The sequence below is a fragment of the Nomia melanderi genome, chromosome 2, assembly GCF_051020985.1.
Source record: "Nomia melanderi isolate GNS246 chromosome 2, iyNomMela1, whole genome shotgun sequence".
NCBI classification, from domain to species: Eukaryota; Metazoa; Arthropoda; class Insecta; order Hymenoptera; family Halictidae; genus Nomia; species Nomia melanderi.
In genome coordinates, this window is record NC_135000.1 from 308,908 (window position 1) to 325,385 (window position 16,478).

Consider the following 16,478-nt stretch of genomic DNA (forward strand, 5'->3'; position numbering starts at 1 on the left):
GTTCGTATTTGAACTAGATACATTAAGAATAAAAATAATCGTTATGAACAGATTAAAGAAATTTAAGCGTAGCGACATTTATAAAATGAAAGTCGCCCTCCTCGTTTTGTCGATGATGCTCCTGTCAGCGTTCTTCATTGTGTCCGCCAAGACAGTAAGGAATATAAGTGATACTATTTTTTTATAAAAAGTTCACGATAATCATCTATTACGCTTTTGCTCTGTGATCTAGGTATCATTCTACAAAATCATCAAACTTAATTTAAGAATAGTTTCATATAACTATGATATTGCATATTGTAATTACAATTTCGTCATTGAAAATATATTAATCACTTATTGTTTAATTGTTTTCTAGCATTGTATGGTTTGACTATCAATATTACTAAAATTATGTTTTCCGTGACTTCCTTTATAATAAATAGATTGGAAACGTCGTTTGAAGGTGCATTTTAGGATTATATGTGTATAAAAATTGTTTCGATATTGAAATTGATAACTTTGCCACTTGTTAGTCACGATGAATTATCTTCACAGTCACACTCTTCTCGTAAAATATAAATTACGTGTATTAGGGTTTACAGGTTTGCATGAATATGCTATAAACTAGATTAGGAGATATATATAGACAGCGATGGCACCAGTATTTGTGAAGTATTTGGAAATATCGAACATTAGCTAGAACCTCAGGACGAGAAACATGTTGAACAGCGTCTGTTATTCTCTCTTGTTCATTTCTTTTGTCCTAGCATCGACACTCTTTCTAACAGCAGATGCAGTAAGTATAATTCACAGTCAAATATTGTAGTACGTGACGAATGTCACCGTAATGAAATTATGTGTAATCTCAGGTTGTTAACTGCAATTGTAATGCTCCAATAGGATGGAGATGTCGGGTAAAATCATTTCTAATTAATTGACATTACAGTACATTTTATATAATAAGAATACTTACGTACGTGATTTTATTTCTTTTTATTTAGAGACAGTGCGGTCGACGTTAATAAGGAATTTGTATGACTTAAAATGACGAAGTGGGTATAGGTTACTATTTACATACAATGTAATTCGGATGTCATTTCAAGAAATAAACACTTTAAGAAAATATGAAACATATAATTTAATCGATTTGCAATCCAAACTACTTCCTAACTAACGTGTTTAGCATGATTACGCTAGCGTAACCCATCAATGAGTCACAAGAGTCACAAGAGTCACAAGAATCGCGCAATAAAGAACGGAATGCGATGAAGTGAGGTGTACGAACATTCGTGCTGCATTTCTTTTTGCGCGCTGCACAGTGTGTGCAATTAAGCCATTTTAGCTGACCAAAGTTAAAAGTATGTATATATTGAATTTTAGCGAGATGGAGGATGAGGTACGTATTCGAAATTATTATCACAAGTTTAAGTGAAGGAATCTTTATTCATCCAGAGACCGCGAGCACTTCGTGTCAACTCTTGGTTATTAACAGATGATTCTGACTGTGACTATTCTTATCTATGACTAACTATGTCTAACTATGACTCACTATGACTGCCTTTTTATCTCTGCTTCACAGGGAGCAAAAATGGTGAAGTTTCCCTAATTGGTTAAACAGCGCAGTGGCGTTAACCAATCAGGTACTTCCGATGATTTTTGTGGCGGCCGAAAAGCTGCCTTACGCCACTGGATTTCCTCTCTTTTCTTTTACTTGTCTGTTCACCATCATCTTTCTTCTTCTTCTCTGTCTTTTGGATCGTTTCTCTCTTCCTCGTTTTTCTCCTACTTTCCTATCTTTCTGTCCTTCTTCAGAGGAATATATATTTTCCGGGGAGAGTTTAGGAGCTCTCATTTTGTCTTCACCCGCGACGACGTCATCACGAACCTCCGCGACACCGACCTTTGGAAAACTGTGTTGAGGACCGTACTTCACCAATCGTTTTCGGTTTAACTTCACCGAACCCTCCACATTTTCAATCACCGCCTATTCCTTGCGCCCTTAGAGCGTTCTTTGTGGAAAATATGGTTATATACGAGGTGAGTGAGAGTAACGTTAATAATTATACTCCTATTTACCACACTCAATTCTATGTTATAACGGAGTGCTACAGCGAACTAATATATATATATATAAAGAATAAAAATAATGGTTATGAACAGATTAAAAAATGTAAGCGTAGCGACATTTTGTAGCATAAAATGAAAGTCGCTCTTCTCGTTTTGTCGATGATGCTCCTATTAGCGTTCTTCATTGTGTCCGCCAAGGCGGTAAGGGATACAAATGATACTACTTTTTTTATTCAAAGTTCACAATAATCATCTTCAAGGGTTTTATACTGTTACCTAGGTATTTTTATATAAAATCGTCAAACTGAATTTAAAAAGTAGTTTCGTATGGTTATGATATTGCATATCGTAATTACAATTTCATCCGTGAAAATATATTCATTATTTATTGTTTAATTATTCTCTAAGGTTCTGATGCTGAAAATATAGGATTTGTGGGAACCAGAGTTACAGACGTTACTGTAGTAATGCACATGTTGTCCAAAGGAGATGGCGTGAAGAGTTGTCCACACCTATAAACGCGCCGTCGGGGCTCTACTGCCGCACCTGGATAGGTGGCAGAAGAGAAGCTACGGCAGGCTCACCTACCGCATGACACAGGTACTCACCGAAGCAACCGTGGCCGGTGAGTACCTGTGTTGAATAGGCAGAGAAGCGACGACGGTGTGCCATCAATGCGTCGAGAAGAAGGACTCGGCGCAGCACACGCTGGAGGTTTGCCTAACTTTTTCAGCGCTGCACCGAGTCCTTATGGACGTCATCGGGGAGGACCTCTCGTTGCCGGCAGTAGTGGAGGCTATGCTGGCAAGTGAGAGGACCTGGGACGTCGTGGCTTTCTTCTGTAAGGAGGTGATTTCGCAGAAGGAGGCTGACAAGCGGGATCGAGAGAGGAATGATTCCGCTCGGGCTTCCCGGGGGCGCCGGTAGTCGCGTCGCCGAGTAAGAACGCTCCGGGCCCCTCCCCCTGATGTAGGCGGGCGGAGGTGTAAATGGCCCGGAAATTGGGGCCCGTTCCACTGCTCGCCAGGAAAGGATTTCTTATCCGGAACCGGGACTTATGACTAGTCGTCGCCCCCCCCCCCCCCCCCAACGGCTGCGTACTCAGGGCGGGGTCCCTAGATCCTGTAATGCAGCCGTCGTGGTGGCTGCACGCGGGGCACTTTCTGCACTGCAGCATAGTCGTAGTAAGGCTTCAGGAGGGGAGCCTTGCCCCCCCCCCCCTCTGGGACGCCGCCGACCAGAGGTTATTGCAACTGGCCTGCCGGGCCTGGCGGAGTCGCGGTTGTGTTCTCTGAGAGATCCCGTAGCTCTCCCTCCTGGCCCAGGAAGATCGCCGTAGAGGTTTTAGTGGGTAAGGGCCACACAGTATCTCTGGCCGCTCCCCCGGGTGGTTGGGGTCTCTGCTTGCAAATTTCCTCCACGTTAAACAAGAAAAATGCACATTAAAATTTATTGTTGCTGGAGGAATACTGTACTCAGTAGAGTGTGTCTGTAATCAGACGCACATAGAATCAGCCAACGATCATACCACGCTGTAAAATACCGGTTCTCGTCCGATCACCGAAGTCAAGCAGCATCGGGCACGGTTAGTACTTGGATGGGTGACCGCTTGGGAATACCGTGTGTTGTTGGCTCTTTTTTTTTAGGCCAGTCAGTGGCCATGGTGGTTTGGTTCCAGACTCGTAGTGCGAAAGGCCGAATTCGATTCCCAGTGAGATCAATTTTTCCGAGTTGGTCTTTTCTCATATTGCGATGATGGAGCCTGACCCCCTGATCACGGGGAGAATAATTTCGGCGAGTTCCAGGGTTCCTCGGAATTTTAAGAAATTGTTCTCCTAAGTTGACCATCCCTACCATAACTGGTACTCGTCGTCCTACCCCTACAGATAGGACTAGGGTAAAACTGGATGGACGGACGCAACGGGAAGGAGGCAGGCATGTATATATATATATATGTATGTATGTATGTGCTGCCGCCTGTGTGGCGGATGACCTGGCACAGCGCATGCATGATGTGTGGCCCGATATCTCATACCGCTGCGTCAGAGTCAATGTGACAGCGGAGAGTGTCGGCGGGGTCCATCCTCCGGCCACTGAGCGGTGGTGGGGCACCCGCTAGTGAAAGGAAAGGGGCATGAACATCAACCCCTCCCTACAAGCGGTCATGAGTCCAAGGCGGAGTTTCCCCCTGGATTCATTAACACCAGGCCGCGGAATGGCAGCGGTGCGAATTTTCGAACCTGTGCACTGCAGGAAAAAAGGGGGCTATAAGGGAGGTGGAATCATCCTCCTTGGGAACGGTACTGGCAAGCCGGCTGGGCTTGGGGGAGCCGCGGTTGTTAATAATTATAATACCTCTCCCCCTCGTAACCTTACGGAATATGAAATATAATATATGCGGCATTTTAAATAGTATGATTTGAGCCATCTGTATTACTAAAATTATTTTCTCCATGATTTTCCGTGTAATAAATAGATTGGGAACATCGTTTTAACACGTTCGTTATATTTTACATAATGAAAATGAAATTAATCCTATATTCTCATTAGAAATTATAAACTACGGCATTATATTTAAGAACTCAATGACTCGTTTCAGTTTTATTTTTCAAATACGTTGTTTAGAGAATTTATTGGATTCAAGAAAATATTATAATTGAAGAGACCGTCACTGAAATAAGCGCTGGTAGCAAACGCGCTAAAGTGTATTTTAGGATTATGTGCATATAAAAATTGTTTCGATATTGAAACTGATAATTTTGCAATATATTAGTCACGATCAATCATCCATACACTCCCATTCGTCTCGTAAAATATGTTTTGCGAGTATTACAGTTTACAAACTTGCAGGAATACACAATAAACCAGATTAGAAGAAATATACAAAAAGTGATGGCATAAGCGTAGAACCTCAGGACGAGAAACATGTTGAACAGTATCCGTTATTCCCTCTTGTTCGTTTCTTTTGTCTTAATATCGGTATTCTTTCCAACAGCCGATGCAGTAAGTACAATTCACTGTGAAATATTATAGTATAAAACGAATGTCACTGAAACGAAATTTGTATATTCTCAGCGTATTGTCTGCTATTGTGATGCTCCAAGAGTACCGAGATGTGAGGTAAACACAGGTCACATCTAATTAATTGACGTTACTGTACATTTTATATAATAAGGACACTTATGTACGTGATTTTATTTTTTTTTTTTAGAGAAGATGCGGTCGACGTTAACTATGAATTTGTATGAGAAAATAACTTAAAATGACGAAGAGGGTAAAGATTATTGTGTATCTACATAGATTGTAATTCCGGTGTCATCGGCAGAAATAAATATTATGTATAGATACTAAGAAAACCTCAAATGTTTTGTTAGTTTTATTTGTGAAAATGAGTCACAAAATGTTCTTACAGTACACCTCTGACGCCTCATTTTCTGTGCATCCTTATGACTGGAGGAGTCACGCAGCAATGAACGGAATGCGATAAAACGAGGTGTATGAACATGGGTGCCGGATTTCGTTTCTTAATTTAGTCGAAGTGTTTTGAATTGACTTATGACCGACTAAAACGGCAAAATTGTCTACTGTTCGGTAGCGGCTTTCCCTTGCCGCTATGCACTTTTAGCTTGGTGGTCGCGTCCATACATAAAAGAAGCGAACTGCACAGGATACTGCAGTATTACAGTCGCGAAAAATAAGTGTTAACGATAAGAAGTTCGTGTTTGACCTACGTACATAGGGAGTGTAATATAATGTGTAATGTCTTTGGTATCCACAGATTACAAAATTTTATGATAACGTAGGTGTTCCGTCCGACGCGGAACAAAACAGAGAAAAATCCTCGAAGGTTCGTTTATGATATGGACGTGCCAACAAATTTACTTTCGGGATTAGCTTTTTTCGAACTCAGTTTATTTATTTTAGTTACAAGGGGCAATTGCACCCTAAATCATGAGAAAATCATTTAGTTAATCCGCGCATCTCCAGACAATAGTTTTGGAATTTTCGTCGTTCGTACAGACAACCGACCATATCATAAACCGGGAATTTCCGAAGGGTCGACGCGAACCTCGTTCGTAACGGTTCCGCCAGCCATGCGTCAACTTGGAGGAAATTTCCAAGGCATCGGCAAATCTTCGAGGATCCCTCGCACGTGGCCATTGCCCTCACCCTTGCACCAAGAGGGCTGGCCAAGGGGCGTCGTCCAAGACGCCCCCGATTTTTGGAATTATGTGCTGATTGGGTATTTTCAATTTTCCAATCAGCGCACTCGACACAAAACCTGTAGGTGTCGTATAAAAACACCTACAGGATCGCACTCGAGAGAATTTTCGCTCATTACACAACGTTAAGTCCATCGTTCGGGACACATACGTCGCTCAATCGTTCGGAGTGACGATACAAGAGGTTTTCTTCGCTCAATCGTTCGGAGTGACGATATCTCAGATACTCAATCGTTCGGAGTAACGAGATATCATTCATTCATTCAAACAGTAGTCAGTCCATCGTTCGGGACAACTACAACCAGTGATCTGATCTCAACCAGTCGGAGATCAGAGTTGAATCAGTCGATTTCTGAAGAAATTCGTAAATCGACGCGTCGCGAGTATTGACGAGACCTAAAGTTAAAGCTGGGATTTACAACCCCAGCCGAGGAATTTAATCCGCGTTAGTATTCGTGTACGTGCGACGTCGCATTTTTCGGTACCTCGAGCCGGATCTACTACGCAACATTTGTTGATCCTTCGAGCCGGATCTGTGACGGTACAATAGGTATAAAAATTATTGCAATATTGTAATTGATAATTTTTCCATATACTAGTCACAATCAATTATTCTTATAGTCACATTCACCTCGTAAAATATGTTTTACGAGCATTAAAAATTACAGATTTGAATAATGGTAACATAAAGTAGATTAGAAAAAATGTACAAAAAGCGATGGCATGAGCATTTGTCAAGCATTTACGAATATTGAACAGTAGTTAGAACCTCGGGAGAAGAAACATGGTGAATAATATCCGATATTCTCTCTTGTTCATTTCTTTTATTTTAATATCGACATATTTTTTAACAATCGATGCAATAGTGAGTATAATCCACTGTTGAATATTATGTCTAATCATTATCACTATAATGAAAGTATGTATATTTTCAGCATCGTGGGTGTAATTGTAGAAGGCCACTGGGTAAAAAATGCAAGGTAATGTTATATCTAATTAATTTTACAGTACTTTTTGAATATTGACACTAACTGTGTGTGTGTATATATATGTTTTTATTCATCCTTTAGGGCATGTGTGAAAGACGCGGCTAAAGAAATCGCATAAAAAAGTTAAGAAATTTATAGAACACTATGAATACTCAACGTAATTTCGATAATGCGTGAAAATAAACTATATGAGAATCTTTGAAACGTGTAGTTTAATCAATCGCCACTAAAATCATTTTCCTAATATTTCAATAATTCATTTCGTCTATTTTCTTTTTAAAACGTTCAAACACATGGCACGGAGGTAAGATAAATGTAAAAGTTATGAAGGCATCGATCAAATTTTTACTCGCCGCGAGAGAAAATGTAGATTGCTTCGTAACATTTAACATTTCATAATCTAACACGCATGCCATTCGGACGAATAAACGTCTGGGTTTTGTTTCTTAGATACAGCGCGAAAAATATCGTTCGGGTCAATTGCATGTATATCGTTAAACGATAAAAAACTTCGATAAATGATATTTTCCTGTAAAAAGTTTTGCACGGCGAATTTTCATTTTCAGTCGTGAAAAGGAACTCGAAACTGATGTTCTGAATATTCAAGTTGAATAAATTTGTTCCGGCACTCCACTCTGATTTCGGTCGTCATCCGCGTGTAAATAAATGTCGTACTGCTCATTCTGTATTTTAGTTTGATAATACGAAACGCGTATGACTTGAAAGACTGTATTCCCACGGTTAAATATACGACGTATCATATTTAACACTAGAGCACCGCACCAGTTAAAATTACTAGTTTCGGTGTTTGTTTCGCAGTTAGTGATACCTCAAGAGCACTGAATATTCGGAAGGATCCTGAAAATTTTTCAGGTTATATGTTTTGGAAGCAGGTTTCTTATGCAAAAATAAAAATGCAAAGGTTTAGTGAGTAGGAAAAGGTAACTTCTATATTTAGAAAATCAAATCAAGTTTTACAGAAATACACCAGGACGATCTATGTCCTGTCCTACGGACTCTTTAACGTCGAACTGTACTGCGTAGGATAGTAAAAAGCTTTCGGTACTTATACCTTAAAAGAACAATAGTCAACCGATTCAAGTAGGCTTGACCTGCAACATGCCGGAGACTTCAACGTTATGGGTTTTTCCTGATTGCTTTATTATGGCTACCTGATATTTGCGTAAGAGGTGTTTTCTAGAGGAACTGTTTTACTTCAATAAAAATAAATAGTTTCACTTGAATATTATAATGAATGTCTGCACAAACTGAAATTAATTCGTCGTTACAATTTTTATAGGGATTACATATCAATCGTATTCAATGTTCGGTAATTCTAATGTTAAAGGAGTGGAGGACGTCATACTTGTTGTTATAATAAGCTCGAACTCTGAATTCTATTTATGAAATGAACGAAGCAAATACACGAAGTTCGTTGTATTAGATTGCAATTTTCTTTCGTCATTATGTATGGATAAATAACCATTCACTTGTTTTAAGTATTACTATAAATACCGTACATCGATAAACATTGTTAACAATTTGAAAAATTCAAGCAAAAACTGCTGATTAAACGACCGTATTCTGGGAATCGACTTAGTGTCCTTTATGTCCACAATAATGCATCACGCATTGCAGCCATGCAACAACAATATTGTTGGAGACAAAAACCGTTATCGAGAACTGACGGACAAAGTTATAGCAAAAACGTGTCACTTGTTAGGACGCCCATGTAAGCCATTCATCGGTGTTAACGATATTGGTAATAAACATGGGTAATAGGTAAGTAATTGTGTAAAGCGGGTGTGAAAGCAGAGAAAGAAGCGGAAGATGCGAAAATCGCGAAAACTGGCGTGTAAGACAATGAGAAAAGCGTATACAGTGAGTCAGTCTTATAAAAAACTTGTGAAATAAAATTATACAGACCGACAATACATGGAATACTTATTCTAATCGATAAATAAAATATTATCCCCACATATCCTATTATTCCTCAAATTTGGGTCGACAGATTTCATAGACAACATCGTTTTTTAATTGCAATACATTTGTGATGGAAACGTCTTTTAACGATTACAAGAACATTTGTATCAAAATGGCTAGTATAAAATATAACGTTCCAAATTCCTTTATTTCGCTTTATTTCGTACATACAGGGTGTCCCGTAACTGGCGGTACAAGTGAGCAGGGGGAGATTCTACGTGAAAAACTGAATCGAAAATGTAGAATAAAATTTCTTAGTACAAAGCTTTGTTTTTGAGAAAAATAAGTATGAAAGTTTTTCAAGGATTATCCAGGTTATCAAAAGATTTCACTATCTTACTCTCCCGAGTAGGAGAGTGTTTCTGTACTTCTTGTAATGTTTACAGACATTGACAACATGATGGTATTTCTTGTATTCTACTTTCTTCTATATATTTTTGGAAGAGGGTTTTAAATTTCTGAAATACTATGAATAATCTTGAGAAGTAAGGCGCTTTTTAAATGGGAATAGAGCTTTTGTAGACTGTAACAAACAGGGACTCTAGATATTGCGTTCGTTTACTCTCCCATGGTACTTGCACTCTTCGCCAGCCACCATCACTACCGACGAACCGACAACTTTGGATGCTGATACCATAACAACGGCTACCACGAAGTATTTCATGTCTTTGGTTTGGAAACGTCTAAATGTCGGCTACAAAAATATTGAATAGAAAATATAGGGTTATATTTAACAATTATAACGTGATCATTGCATGACTTTCAAGGTCACGTTACGGTCAAATACCTCTCGCCGTGACATGTAGTGTTTCATATCCTGGTTTAGAGTTAGCTTGACGAGGTTTACGACATGGAACAGGCAGGCAGCTACCTTTGAACCCTTATTTGAGTGCCCGTGTCATCTGTGAGCCAGCAGTAGATGGTACGTGACAAATTTAGTTTTTTCCGTTTCGTGCTCTTCAATTATGGTACGCTTGTTCAAAACGATTTAGGGTTCGGTAGTGCAGATCATGTCATAAACGCCGAGGACTCGAAGAATGACTTAGAGAAAGTCAACGTCAAAAATCCAAACTTGTTGATCCATGAGTCACCCATATCTCTTCCACTTTCTCTCAGAAAATCCTGTTCCCTTTCCAGAAAAGCAACACACCAAGGGCGCAATGGAAGGAAGGAAACGAGGAAATGGAAGTGATTTCTGGGTCCAGGTTCTTAGCGACACACAGAAAAGTTCAGAGTTTAGAAACAGACATCACACAGAGAACACAGTTAGGAGAGAGATAGAAACAGACAGCATAGAGAGAACATAGACAATTTTACTCAGTAGAGAAAGAATAGAGTTCAACACTAACAGAACATAACAGAGTTCAGTTTTTCCTTTACACAAGCGCGTACATATGCACACACAAATTCTGTGCAATCACAACCTAGTCAATAAATAATGTTACTCCGCGTCACGTGTCCTGCAATCATTACGGTCCCAAAGCCGTTTGCAATTTTTGGGTGGTCCTTCGCAATAGTACCATAAACGGCACCTAGTGCAAATAATCAGGGCTCGACTACACTGGTCTTTCGAGCTGGATTGTGATCATTCGACTTAGACATCTGAATTGGGTTGGAGCAGCAACCGATCGGCTACAGTTCAGCAGGTCGAAAGGCATAGCAGCAGGACTCGGAAACAGTTGGTAGCAAAATTCAGAGTGTGAGTGCATTAGAATCAGTGTGGACAACAGAGACAGAACGTGTGAACTGTAGAAGGAGTTTCGAATAGGAGGTGATCAAAGAAATCCAGGAAGATCAATGGTCAAGAAGCTGTGCCAAGGTCGACGGTAACAGCCACTAGCAAGCGACAAAGTGCAGCACTTGGCAATAACCCGTCGTAACCAACAGAAGTCTACAGCAGCTCATCGACAGTCATGGATCCAGCACGCGCGATTAGGCAGTGTCACTGGTTACGTCCGATCCTGTTACGTAAGAGTAAAATCCTTTCTTATTTGATTTAGTAGCGTATAATGGAGACCGAACTCAGGAAACTGATTAGCGACCGCGGCATGATAAAGGCTGCTTTAACCCACCTACATAAATACTTCCAGGAATTACCGGAAACAGTATCGGCAAAAGTTTTACAGAAACGATTAGACGTAAACATAGGGCTTTATAACAACTACAATACAATTCAGAATCAAATCGAAAACGCGACTACGGGAACAGGCGCTGAAGCAACTCACGCAACGGATAGATACACGTTCGAAGAAACATATTTTACGTTAGTCACAGAAATAGAATCGTTCATGGAAAACGCGCAAACACCACATAGAATAGGAAACCCGGTTGCAGGAGAAGCAGCGTCGCCCGTGCCCTCACAGATTCCGGCAGTGATCAAACTGCCAACTATACAATTACCAACGTTTGACATCAATTACAGTAGTTGGATCAGATTTCGGGATACATTCATCAGTCTAGTTCATGAGAGCGAATTGTCCGATGTACAGAAATTCCACTATTTAAATTAGGTATTAAAGAGCCCAGCTTCGCGAGTCATTCAATCGTTAAGAGTTTTCGATGCAAATTATCAAATCGCATGGGACGCTCTTAAATACCGACAGGAGAATTCAACAGCATTAAGAAAATACCACGTAACAGCACTTTTAGATATGGCAGGCACTACAAAAACAGTCTCCAATCGCGCTTCAAGAATTAATTGACGACGCGCGAAATCACTTAGCAGCGCTTAAGTCATTGAAGAAACCGGTTGATTCCTGGGATAGTTTAATAGTACCAATTTTGTGCAGAAAATTACATGGAGCCTCCCTTAGAGAATGGGAAAAGAAAGCACCCAGCGCAGAAAATATCACGTTTAGCCATTTCGGGGACCACCTGTGGAGCAGAGGACCCCAGAAGAAAAGAGAAGAAGGTCAGCGGGAAAGGCAAAGCCAGAGTTGGGCGTGTGCCGAAAAACGCTGCGGTTGCGGTTACCCTGACCTCAGAGAGTTGGCTACAATGGCCGATACAACGAAAGAGGCTAGGGCAAGCATTCGGCTCAAAGGGATTAGTATCGAGTCCGGCGAGCTTAGGCCCAAGCGAGCCATTAGAGGGGGCTTGATCTTGGAGGTCCTCGGAGAGGATAACCCCAAGAAGGCTACCGCGCTGGCAGCATCGATGAGGGCATTGTTCCACGGCACAGAAGACATCAAAATATCTGTCTCACAAAAAATGTCCGAAATACGTGTCACGCGTATTGATGAGTCGGTAACGGAACAGGAAGTCTCTGCGGCATAGCCGCTAACGGCCGTTGCGACGCGGCCGACGTCAAGGTGGGCAGTATTAAATTCGCCCCCTACGGGATAGGCGCGGTACGAGCGAAATGCCCCATAACTGCTGCCAAAGACGTTGTAGCGCTGAAACAGCTGGTGGTCGGGTGGTTCGCAACAGTAGTGACGCTACTGGAGGCCAGGCGGCTCCAGTGCTACAAGTGCCTGGAATTTTGGCATGTGAGGGTCCGGTGCCCAAAGGCGGACAATGATAAACTGCCGAAATGCTTTCGGTACGGCGACGAAGGCCACATGATTGCGGAATGCAATCGGAGTACAATGCGACCTATCGATGGACGTCGGCGTGTAGGCGACTACACTCGGGGAGAGGGTCGGAACATCGACGGAGAGTCGCCGGTTATTTGCATTGGTTAGGCGCCGGCCCTGCTTCTTTTCAGTCCGTGGATGGAAGACCGTGAGGGTTTAGTCACTAGGAATCTGACATTGTTCCCCCCCCCCCCCCCAGGGGGCCGGGTTTGCTTATATAAGGTTCCCCCAAGTAAAAAAAAACAGCGTTAACCGCTTCAGCGCTAACATGTCATGTTTAGCAATTAACGCAATCACTCAGGACATGCCAAATGTAGTTCCAGATACAGTAGTAGAATGTTCCCACATACCACTAGCAGATCCAGAGTGTAGTGGCACACGATTCGCATCGCAAGATGTTAGAGTTGACCGACTGCAGATGTTAGGGTCTAAGGTAATAAAACCTACCCTGACGTTTGCAGGATGGCAAAATTATTTTATTTCCGAAATGACTTTACGGGTATAGAAAATTTAACTACCCCATCATAAACGTTGCCAACCGAGTACCGCTGGGGCCTGTCCGATCGCGCGGCACACGCGGTCCCGACAAGACCTTTTTGCCAACATTTGGCAACCACCTTTGCTGGTGACCATAAAGAATAGATGCAGGATTTCCTACCCCGCAAAGCATAGCTCCGCCTTCTTATCTTCGGAAAGATAACGCCTTTTCCTTTAGTTTCTTGTGCTTCTTGTACTTCTTGCACTTCTTGCTATCGGTCTGAGTTTTTTGTCTGTCGGTCTCTCTGTCTTCAATTACAAGATCGCGACCGTTCATTGTACATTGAACACGCTTATAAAATAAAGTTCGTAAATAAACAAACTATTCTATTAAATAAACAGACTGTGTTTTGTAGTAACAAACCACGCAGAGTTCGACAAAAGTCGACAAATCGATCTGCTAATAGGCGCAAGTTTATTTTGACACCTGTTGTGTGTCGGACAGCACAAGGCAGGTAGCGACCTAATTTGGCAGAAACCGCAGCTGGGTTCGGTTTTAGGAGAAAGAATTAATTGGCCCCTGAGAGAAAATACGCAACGATGCCACCTTGTCACAAATTAAGATATACACGACCAGGTGGAAAGATTTCAACAAAACAAAAACGGACGATACGTGGTACAGATACCATTCAGTGATCAATTAGAGAAGATAGAAACCTTACGAAATCAAGTAGAAACTAAACTGAGATCAATAGAGATAAAACTAGACCGAAAACCGCGATTACGAGAACAGTATGCAGAATTTATGAAAGAATATGAGTCATTAGGGCACATGTCGCGAATCATAACCCCGCCAGGAGAGGAATTAGCAGCAACTTTTTACCTATCGCATCACGCCTTTATCAAAAAAGAGAATACAACAACGGAACCTCGTGTTGTCTTTGATGGTGCGGCAATAGAAGGCACGGGTATTTCGTCTAACGACACTCAAAAGGTCGGTCCAACACCAAGTAGGAGGCCGCCGACTGAGACTCAAAGCGAACCTAAATGCGGTGATCAGGGGGCTGCAGCAGTGTCAACCTTTTCACGCCGGGAAAATCCCTCTTCAGGAGTCCTCCCTTCAGCAGGCACATGTTACTGACTAGTCTTGTGGAGGTTGGTAGGGCTGTGACGAAGAGGGACACAGCTAATGAAATACTAGAGCCTGTGGAACCTTCGGAACTCAGGAAACTACAAGCTGCAAGGGACACCAAAATGAAAGAGGCGAAAATACCCAGCATGTACCCAAAGATCCATCCGGGGAATGTGTTCAGGATATTGAGGTTTTTGAAGATGAGGATTTTAAGTTACCTATCCCCAGCCCCCCACCGGTTAAGACAAGGAACAAATCCAAGACGGAACGAAACCTCAAGACTGGCAGACACTGAGATTGAGAACAATGGAGAATCCGGATATGTGGGCAAGCATCGACCGAAGGGGAACAATTCCGCGGAAATTGTTGAGAGTATTCTCCAAGTGATTAGGCTAATTGCCCCGAAATTGAAGGATAACAAGATCAAAGTCATTCACGGCTTATTAGGCAATATACCTCAGATTATCACAGGTAAAGGGACAAGTGATGTCGTCAAGGGAACTCAGAGCCCCTCTGTTGTGAAGGAGAGGGAAAGAAAATGTGACTTCTCATCTTCTGCAGAAGAGGGAGTTAGGAAGAGGGACCGAAAGGACATCGTGGCGAATACCACAACTACTAATGATGATGATGAGGAGAGTTCCTGGACCCGGGTGGTCAAATGGAGCAAACAACGGCAAGGCAGAGGCAACAAAGATGGGGAAATTGGTGAAAATAAGGAAAACCCCCAAAAAACCCAGGTGCGGTGGCGGTTCTAATCTCCCTGAAGGTATTAGGAGGGTCAGGTTGACAAGAGGAGGAAATGTACTGCTTGAGCTTGAACCCAAGATCGAGGCGCATCCCATTCTTGGGAAGATAAAGGAGAGACTGTAAAGGTTTCAGAGGACTAAAGGCTTGTCCCCCGGGAGATCCTGGAGTTTAGGGACCTCGTATCTGATTTCTGGGAGCTTGAAACCCTGGATATCAGAATTAGGAGCGGACCTCAGGCTACACAGGTCGCGAAGGTCGGTTGCGAGGAATCGGTGACGGCCAAGGTGAAGAAAAAGAGGCTAAGGCTTGGACTCACTTATGTAAGGGCCAGAACGGTACCACAAATCCTTCGCTGCAGCGCCTGCTATTCTTTCGGCCATGTGGCGAACTTGATCATTCGCATACTGAGTGCACGGGTGAGTCTAAGTGCGTTCTTTGCAGCGGTACTGGGCTTATTGGTAACGAGATTAGACATCTGACAGGAGCAGTCAGGTGCCCGGCCTATAGGACCGAGGTGGAGAGGAAAAGGAAAGAACTTATAGCCAAGCGCCTGGTGGACTCTTACTTCTCCAAATTAACCACAACAGATGTCGTATCGCCCATGACCTTCTGTATCAGAAGGCTTTGGAGGTTGGTGCTGACTTAGTCGCAATTAGTGTGGGGGCCTGAGGGAAGTAGGGCCTTTCCAATTGTGATCCCGATTCTCTTGGAAGGGTTCTGCTTCCTAAAACTCCTCTCACCCGACCTCCAAGTGGTGGACCCCAGGATCATCCCCTCTTCTGGGGGATGCTAACAGGGTGAAGGATCTCCAGAGGAAGTAGCTCCGATGATATATCAGGCAGTACTGGCTCGGGCTCAACCATGCCAAGTTAGCTGACGCGGAGGCGTGAAACCACCTCTGGAGGGGACAGGGTTTTCTATGCCGACCGCGGCGACGAACAATAAACAAATATGAGTAGACACACAAAGGACAAAAAGTTTACGGTGCGGGAGGTCGGATCCTCTAGTACCGGCAGGAAGCGGAGACTTCGACCGCGCCCCACCGCGTCGTTATCTAACGACCGAGGATCGTCAGGGGTGGGCCACTGCGCCTTTGCCAATGCACATGCCAGCAGCGTGCCCATTGACGTGTCGGGAACATCGCGGCGCGTTACGACGCGACAAAGAGAGCGAGGGACCGGTATCCCTAAGTGAAACAACTAGGCCCACATCCCCGGCATCCTCGTATGATCGGGATGTAGCCAGTTTGCTGGGAGCTTGCGAATCGAAGGCGCATCTTTTTCAGCGCGGTCTTGGTCACCTC

General features: G+C 42.7%; 1 protein-coding gene, 3 long non-coding RNA genes and 1 other non-coding gene across 6 annotated transcripts in view; 4 read left to right on the forward strand and 1 right to left on the reverse strand.

The window, feature by feature from the left end:
- The window catches only part of LOC143176942 (uncharacterized), a 219,580-nt gene that overhangs the window by 89,906 nt on the left and 113,196 nt on the right, over positions 1–16,478 (reverse strand). The window lies entirely within an intron of this gene.
- LOC116433356 (uncharacterized) lies at positions 620–1,105 on the forward strand. The gene is made up of 3 exons (XR_004236290.2): positions 620–778; positions 852–896; positions 984–1,105. It is a non-coding gene; the product is annotated as an uncharacterized LOC116433356 (long non-coding RNA).
- On the forward strand, positions 1,848–5,374 carry LOC116433355 (uncharacterized). The gene is made up of 4 exons (XR_004236289.2): positions 1,848–2,019; positions 4,900–5,052; positions 5,125–5,169; positions 5,261–5,374. It is a non-coding gene; the product is annotated as an uncharacterized LOC116433355 (long non-coding RNA).
- LOC143174284 (5S ribosomal RNA) lies at positions 3,564–3,683 on the forward strand. The gene has a single exon (XR_012998110.1). It is a non-coding gene; the product is annotated as a 5S ribosomal RNA (ribosomal RNA).
- LOC116433353 (uncharacterized) lies at positions 6,397–7,687 on the forward strand. 2 transcript variants are annotated; one of them, XR_013001505.1, is made up of 4 exons: positions 6,397–6,822; positions 6,941–7,137; positions 7,208–7,252; positions 7,343–7,687. It is a non-coding gene; the product is annotated as an uncharacterized LOC116433353 (long non-coding RNA). The 2 variants fall into 2 exon arrangements; XR_004236287.2 differs by lacking the exon at positions 6,397–6,822 and having other exon boundaries at positions 6,876–7,137.